Source organism: Dendropsophus ebraccatus, chromosome 4 (assembly GCF_027789765.1).
Source record: "Dendropsophus ebraccatus isolate aDenEbr1 chromosome 4, aDenEbr1.pat, whole genome shotgun sequence".
Classification (NCBI taxonomy): domain Eukaryota; kingdom Metazoa; phylum Chordata; class Amphibia; order Anura; family Hylidae; genus Dendropsophus; species Dendropsophus ebraccatus.
In genome coordinates, this window is record NC_091457.1 from 124059891 (window position 1) to 124068483 (window position 8593).

General features: G+C 43.7%; 1 pseudogene; it reads right to left on the bottom strand.

The window, feature by feature from the left end:
* Nucleotides 1–7995: 7995 nt before the first annotated feature.
* LOC138790150 (U2 spliceosomal RNA) lies at nt 7996–8163 on the bottom strand (annotated as a pseudogene).
* Between the last annotated feature and the right edge of the window lie 430 nt (nt 8164–8593).

Consider the following 8593-nt stretch of genomic DNA (forward strand, 5'->3'; position numbering starts at 1 on the left):
GCATATAGTTACGCCATGGAAGTCTGTCCCCAGATGACCTAGGGCGTAACTGTACGTCCTGGGTGGTTCTCCCGCTATGGAGCGTGCTCCGGAGCGGAGCGCGCTTCATAGCAGGTGGGGGCCGGCTGCAATCAGCAGCCGGGACCTCACCGGTAATGACACGCTGCAGCGATCACGCTGCCGCGTGTCATTAGCCCCTTAAACGCCGCGACCACGACGTTTAAGTGTAAGTGACAAGGGGAGTCCCCTGTCACTTACCGAGTGTGACTGCGGTGGTCCCGATCGGTAAAACGGACCGCCGGAGGTCTCTCACCTTCCTCCGTGCGGTCCGATCGGCGATCTGCTGTACTGAGCCTGCACAGGCAGGCTCAATGAGCAGATCGCCGATAACACTGATCAATGCTATGCCTATGGCATAGCATTGTACAGTGTGAGCAATCAAACTAGTGTATGTAAAAGTCCCCCAAAGGGACTTCAAATATGTAAAAAAAAAAAGTTAAAAACACTAACACACTACCCCAAAACCCCTCCCCCAATAAAATTTGAAATCACCCCCCTTTCCCATTATATAAATAAAACATATAAAAATAAATAAACAAATAAACATATAATATACCGTAGCATGCGTAATTGTCCAATCTATTAAAATATTACAAGCGTCATTGCAAACGGAGAACGGCGTAGACAAAAAGAGGGAAAAAAGTGTGCGGATTACCGATTTAATGTTACATTATATATTAAAAAAAATAATAAAAAGTGATCAAAACATCCGATCTTCACAAATAAGGTATTAATAAAAACTAGAGATCATGGCGGAAAAAATGACACCCCATACAGCCCCATAGGTGAAAAAATAAAACTGTTATAAGCGTCACAATAGTCCCATTTTATTTATAATTAATTGCCAAAAAAAAGGATTTCATTTAAAAAATATATATAACATTAGAGAATCTGCGTAAACCTGCATATGGTTGTGTTCAGACTGACCTATAGAATAATGGTATCGTGTCGCTTTTACCATATAGTGCATTACGTAGACGCAGGAACCCCCCAAACCTTACCATATTGCATTCTTTTTTTACGATTTCACCAATTTATATCTTCATAAATAATATACTTGGAATTCCGTCATACATGTTATGGTAAAATGAAAGATGCCATTACACAGTACAACTATTCCTTTAAAAAACAAGCACTTACATGGCCTTGTAGATAGAAAACTGAGAGTGCTAGAGCTCTTAGAAGGGGAGGAGGGAAAAACGGAAACACTAAGATTAAAATTTGCGCGATCCACTGGGTCATTTTGGGCCTGGTCCTCAAAGGGTTAAATAATACTGGAGAGTTCACTAAGGTGATCAGGCACTACACCATAGTCTGCACATCAGCTATGTGGGTCTCTGTGATATAGGGGCTAATCTAGCTCTATTCTAAAGAAGATTCCTTTCATCTAGTTTCATCTAGGCTGGGTTACAGAGACTTTAGTCACATATTATCACTAATTCTATATGTAAATATAGTATGCAGTAGAGTTTTTCTGTCTGCCTTTTTCCCATGTTCCTATAAGGGTAACTATTAGATGCCAGCAAAAAAAAGAAAAAAGTTCACACTGTTAACATATGTTTAACATATAGCAATATGCATTAGCAATAAAATGTAAAATAACTAATAAATCACAAAAACAGCACTGCAACCAAACAACAACCAATGGATCTTAGAAGTAGGATATGTGCCAGGATACTGCAACTACTTCTGAACAACTTACTTAAAATAATTTAAAACCCACAAAAGTAATACTGGTAATACTGAGTCAGGAACCATTGCCTGGTAAATAAACTTTTTTTTTACAGGAACAATAACTATTTTTAGTGTTTTGCAGTTGACATTTTTATTTTATTGGAAAGTGACTGCCACGGCTATAAGTCTTAATATTATTTTTACAAAAAAAGGCTGGCACAATAAAACAGAAAAATCCTTTGCATGAAAAGTAACAATAATTACCGAACTTCAAGCACTGCCTGCACTTCTGAATTCGTAATATATGGATGGCTGTTTACTCTAAGTGGAATGGTTGGGGCTGCAATGTGTTTAGTGTCAAAAGAGGGGTGAGTAAACAGAGGGACTGGGGAAGACTGGAGTGTCAGAGATAGACTTGGTGAGGTGAGTACAGTATAACTATTATTTTATTGTCCTAATGGGAATTTTTAGGACTAGATCACATCTGTGGTGCTGTCTTAAGCCCACGGACCTATACCTACCTACAGGACTACGGATCTGTAACTATTAGCAGTTCCCTGGATCCATTTATTAAGAATAGTTGATCCTGGATGGGCCCAACACAGATCCATAACACCTAGATTCACAAGGGCTGCTTTAACCATAGGGAAAATGGTGCATTTGCACTGGGCCCACTTGCTTCGAGGGCCCTCAGCCCAGAACACTGCAAACCATCGCTGACTGTCTGGCCGGCAGCCACACGCAGTCAGAGTTAGTGTTAGTGTGTGCAAGCTGTCATCTGGCGAGGCTCTTACCTTGCCAGATGACAGCCAGTGCCTGGCTGCAGTCTAGGGGTCTGCTCCCTCCCCATGCTGTGTGATGGTCAAGCCACTGCCCCCTCTCCCCAATCAGTCACCTGATAGAATTTTTCCTGCTCTCCTCTGCTGTCGGTGCAGAGAAGGGGGGGGGGGGGGGGGGGGGACGACAGGAGAACATGATGCCGGCATGAGAAAGAAGAAAGAGGCAGGAGGAGGAGGGAGGAAAGTTCCTGCATACAAAGTATATATGTGTGTCTGTCTGTCTGTCTGTGGATGTGAACTGTGGATGTATATATGAAGTGTGCAAGTGTGTATGTGTATCTAATGTGCAGAATATGTGTATTGTGTGGATAAAGAATGTATACATGTTCAGTATGTGTGTATATGATGTATGTATATGGTGTATGTGTGTATATTAGGGATGGTCCGAACCCTCCGAGGTTCGGGTTCGTATGAACCCGAACGCTCGGCATCAGATTCCCGCAGTCTGCCCGCTCCGTGGAGCAGGTGGATACAGCGGGAGGACCGCCTGGAAAACTGGGATACAGCCTATGGCTATGGCGGTCCTCCCGCTGGATCCGCCCTCTGCACAGAGCGGGCAGACAGCGTGAATCATTACCGAGAGTTCGGGTTCGTACGAACCCGAACCGAACTCGGTTTGGACCGTCCCTAGTTTATATGTATAGGGTGTAGGTGTGTATACAATGTATGTATATGGTGTATGTGTGGTGTCCTACCACGGGTATTGCAGTTGTATACACCCTTCGCAAAAGTCTGTACTTATTGTACTATTGGGGCGATGAAAGTAGTACTAAAGTTTCGCCACTAGATGTCGCTGTATTATATATGTTTATTTGGGAGCCGCACAGCTGAAGGATGTAAAGGGTTATTGTTTGTTTATGTGTTACCTGAATCTGCAGACCAGAAGGATTCTGTTTTCTTCTCTCCTATCAACTCTCTCCTTATTTCTTCTGTTGCACTCTTCACCCACTTACAGTGCACGTTAGTTACTCTAGGGAAGTAAGTCACATGGGTGAAGGAGGTGTAAGAGTCTTTTGTGTTAGGCATTGTGGAGGAAGGACGCCAGCTAGATAGCTCCCCACAGTGGTCCTATCAACTTTCTACTCAGTAAGGCTACACAGCACTATGCACTGTTAAACCCCTCTTAGGAGAGGACAAGCCAGAGATAACCTCAACCCACGCAGAGGACAAGGAGTGTCACAGAGCAGGGCAGTATCCACAACAAAAGCCAAGGAGCTAGGAACTGATTCGGATAGAGCAAAGTTGAGATAAGCCTAGAAACTCTATCTCGCAGTGTGGGTGTCAGCAGGAAATCCTTAGCATTCTGCTCATCTCAGGTAACAAGGTCTGGGGCCTGTGTCACCCTCTAGGAAGTTTCAGCCGAGTCTAGTGGCCATAAGGTGGTGTGAAGACTAATTCAAGGTCAATACAAGGGCACAGGTCTTCTTCTTCTTCTAAGTATTCTACCTCATCCTCCAACATCCCGGCAGAGCACAGTACTACATGGGTTGGAACTCTCGCGGCATCCTCCTCTCTACTACTCTGCTTCTTCATATTACTCAGTACACTACTCAGTCAACACGATTATATCCTACATTGGACTACAGATCAGGTTGCTATATTGTCAAGTATTTATGTGGAACTATTGTCAAGTGTGTTATCAAGTGCTTTATTCAGAGAAACCTCACACTGTTGAACCTGTATGACCTGCTGTACATTTGCAACTTCAAGTAAACCAAACTTCTTCATGTTAAGCGACTCTGTGTTTTCTCGCTATCCACCGACACAGCACACCGCAACCTTGGGACACTTCCCCTTTCTGTTGGTGGCAGTTCCTATAGTCCAGAAGGGTCACTACACCACTCTAGCCATCTGTGATCATTCTCACCCAAGGGACCCAGTAACATCCCGGCAGGACACTGACCACTGGGGAAAAGGGTACAACGGCCTTATAAAATAAAAGCAGGCGTGCCATCACACCTGTGTGCCCAACCGGCACTAGCTATCTCTATCTATACATATACTTTCAAAACAACACCATACCCACAGGGCATATATGAATACATTTGAAGTTGACCAACCTGCTGCCAGCATGTTATAAAGAAGAAAATGCTGAGCAGAGTGACAACTTTTAAGAGTTCAGTGGGTTGTCCTTCTCAGTGATTGACAGTCTATTAGGTTTGAGCATACATATAGAGACAGCTGTCAGTCAATGAGAAGGGCTACACACTGGAATCCTAAAATTCGAATGAGCATGTGTTTAAATGAATAACTTACTATGTCATAAATCCTTTCCACATAAATATAGCTCAATCTGCGCATCTTTTTTTTTTTTTTTTTCTAAAACACGAGGCCTGCAGATCAGACTGCCTTATAACGTGACGGGGTCCCTTTAACTTCCGTCAGTGTCCTCTTATTATACCAGAGATACCACGCTGAGTATGCAGCTATCGCATGGAGTAAAAGCAGCATAATCCTTAGGCAATTAGCTCATGTTAAAAAAAAGGATATTCTGATGGGATATAGGCTGTAAGTGAAGTGCTTACAAATGACAACACATTTACTTCTTTGTCAACAGTGGTGCGAGGGCCTTGACAGCATAAAGCAAAGACGTTAGCTCCTATAATTAAACTTTTTTGTGTGATAAGTATCCACTTTGTGCTGCCTGCAGGAATATGATAAAAGGTTGAGCATCTCCGAGATGTGGATTAGCAAAAGCTTTATATCCTAGCACTAGAACATGGAGTACGACGATTAAAGCTTCCGAACATATCAGACAGATATGATCTTTTGAAGAACCGCAGAAAGGTCAAATTGTTTCTTTCATCGACATTAATGTGTTTTTTGGCATTTATCGTCAACATAAAGCCCAATCAGAAATTCTGAGCAATGCGTTGGCTTCTGCTAATCCTTTCACTGGGCTGCCTGTGCCTGATGCTGCAATCCTTGTCTGCAAAGAAAGTGGCCCGGAGCTCTGGGGCTATCCCCTTGTGCATCGCTACATCAGCAACTTCATCTCAAGATAGGATCTGAAAGTGTTTACTACCTAAGACTTCACAGATCTCTACCATAGACACAAAGTCACAGGTTTTGCAGCCTGGTTCTGCGAGTCCATATTTTTCGGCAGCTACCCTTGACATTTTTCTTGTTTTTTTTTTCTTTTACGTTTCTACTATTAGTCCAGAATTTTCTCAGGCTATCATTAGCCTTATGATAAACCTTGGCTGGCAACATAGGCCATGTTTATAAAAGCTAAAATGGGACAATTAATGTTCATGAAGCTACAGTAATTCATAACTAAAGGCACCTTAACTCCAGATCCTGGCAATCCTTATAAGATGAGTAACCTTTTTTGTTTATAAGGGTCCTTTTACATGGGCCAATTATCGGCCAGGAGCGCCGCTAGAAACGCTCCTGCAGCCGATAATCGCACCCTGTGAAAGGGGCAGCGATCAGCCAAAGACCGGCCCGATTATCAGCTGATCGCATATTTTGACCATGCTTAAAAATCTATCTTTGTGTAAACAGGGGTTTGTGCGGCCGAGAAATATAAACGGAAACTGACAGCACAGATATGTATATATCGGTGCCATCAGTTTCCAGAAGCAGCAATCTATACCTACCAGTCACACTGCTTGTGATCTGGCATCTGGTTCTCAGGTCCTCTGGCCGACAGCTTTATCTTCAGCCTGTTTCCAGGGCTATATGGGGATACAAGGATTATTCATGCAGCCCATCTGCCAGATTTCTTGGGCAATGTAAAGGCACATCAAATGAGCCACTGATCTTGCTGATCGACGCTCTTTTGCTCCACCACGGCCAAGAAATCTTTGTGTGTAAAAGTACCCTAACTTGTTCAACACTCACCAGCTATGAGACTGCCATCTTGTTAAGTTGGTGGGTGACAAAGGAGGGACTCTAGTGGTGCTGTGCTGAGAAAGCTAGAGTCATAGTGAGTTGCAGACCCCAGAAAAGAAATACAGCAGATTGCAAAGTAAGGCTATCTGCTACAACGGCCGTGATTGATACAGCACACATTGTATGTGAAAGTATAGAATTCCGGCTAAAGTGTACACATATGCTATACACTCTGGCCGGGATCCCTAGCGGCGCAGCAATAAACTGACCTGTCAGTTTTCTGCAGCTGCTATTCAATGAATTGCGGCCGCAGAAAACCCTGTCAGTTCACACAATGGAACGCGCGGCTCCGGCGCAAAATATTGAGCAAAATATTGAGCAAAAATACTGTGTGGAAACATAGCCATAAACAGAATATCCAGCGTAAGATAATATTGGAAAAAGTCCTTATTGTGGGGCTTAGCTTGAAAGACAAAAGATACTTCACTTACTTACCACCCACTTCCTGTGATCTGCACTGGTGTCTTTGTGTGCATTTTGGCCTGCTCTATGCCCCTACCCTCGGTGACACACCTCCATCAGGATCAAGTATGGCCGTGTCAAGAGAAGAGGACGTCAGTACACCGGGGGCGCTGGGCTGCCTCCATTGTATAGAGCAGATCGAAGTTCACATGGAGAAACTGACGCAGATCATGGGAACCAGACAGCGTTTTCAAAAATAGACTGCACCACTGTAATGTATGCACTGGCGGAGACCAGATAGTATAAAAAAAGAGTGTTCAAAGTGGTACACTAGCTTAAGTTGTCTTTCATTCAGCAGGTGTGTGAGTCTGTCCAGAGAGCCTGAATCCAGGTTTATTTAAGTTTTCAATTCCCCAAAAGAGGGTTATGTTTTTTGGCCTTTACTGTGCTACATCCTTGGCTTACAAGCAGGGGCATAGCTAAAGGCTGACAGGCCCTGGTGCAAAATTTTAGAGTGCCCCCCCCCCACACACACACACTCACACACAAATCCCATCTGATCAGAAGCAGTCAGAGGCCCCCCCAAAAAATGTTATGTCGAATAACTCTAAGGTAATGCCCCCTAATGTTTCACTATGTCCTAAAGAACTGTACCGCTGTCCCCCTCATGTACTGTATGTCTACCTCCACCTCATGTATTGCTGTTATTACAGTCTCTGCAAATGTTGTGACTGGACCAGGGAGGGCAGCTTAGGTGTTGCAGGATGGGTCAGCTGGTTCCGGGGGTTATGCATCTGGTAGAAAGGTCTAAGTATGGTCTTGCTTCTAAGAGTGGATGGGAAATCCTTTGCACCACCCTGGGGTCACAACCAAAAGGTTTATGGTAGTGATGGTATTTAGTCCTATAGGGCACCACATAGAGCTCCGGTTTTATGGTACTGGGTAGTGCTCTTGGTGTTACTATGGCCACTGGAAGACAGAAAAACAAATTTACCAAACCATAATGACTCATCAACATAAGTGGAGGCATGGTTCTTAATTAATTTCTGGGTCTTCCCCCCCCAGGAGGTTAACTTAACTGTGACTTTCAGGTTAACAAGGTACCCGCCATTTTTTTTTTCTTTTTTGGTGCACTGAACCTGGAGTCACTGCAATACCAAGTCAGTGCCTGGAGAGGACAAAGCACTAAAAATCCATTTACTATATGATCCCCAGATAGGGGACATTTTAGATTTTAAACTGATAAGAACACATGCTACACTTGATCTAAGCCAAAAGGCCAAGAAGCGATGTACCCTCCATCTGGTTAAATACTTGAGTCTACCATTTCAATGGGGTTTGTTACTCAAATCGAGCTCCTGAGTATTAAAAAATACTGGACTCAAGTAGCATTTAAGTATTTTGGTGCTTGCTCGTCACTGCAAAAAGATTAACCAAATATTTGATTAACGTTCCTTTTACATTACATTCAGCTACGGGCCACCGCAAATGTGCGGCGATCATCAAGATCAGAGCCTTTTTGCCTTGCCTATACTGTACATGGCACGAGAAATTGAACAGCCAGGATGCACGAACGATCCATGTATCATTCGTGCAGCCCTGGAAACTGACAACACTGCTGTCAGTTTCCAGATCCCACAGCAGTACATACTTACCTAGCACACTGCTGCTGTCATCCACCGTTCCTTTATTTAGCTCTCCCGTCCAGCCGCTGTGTCTTC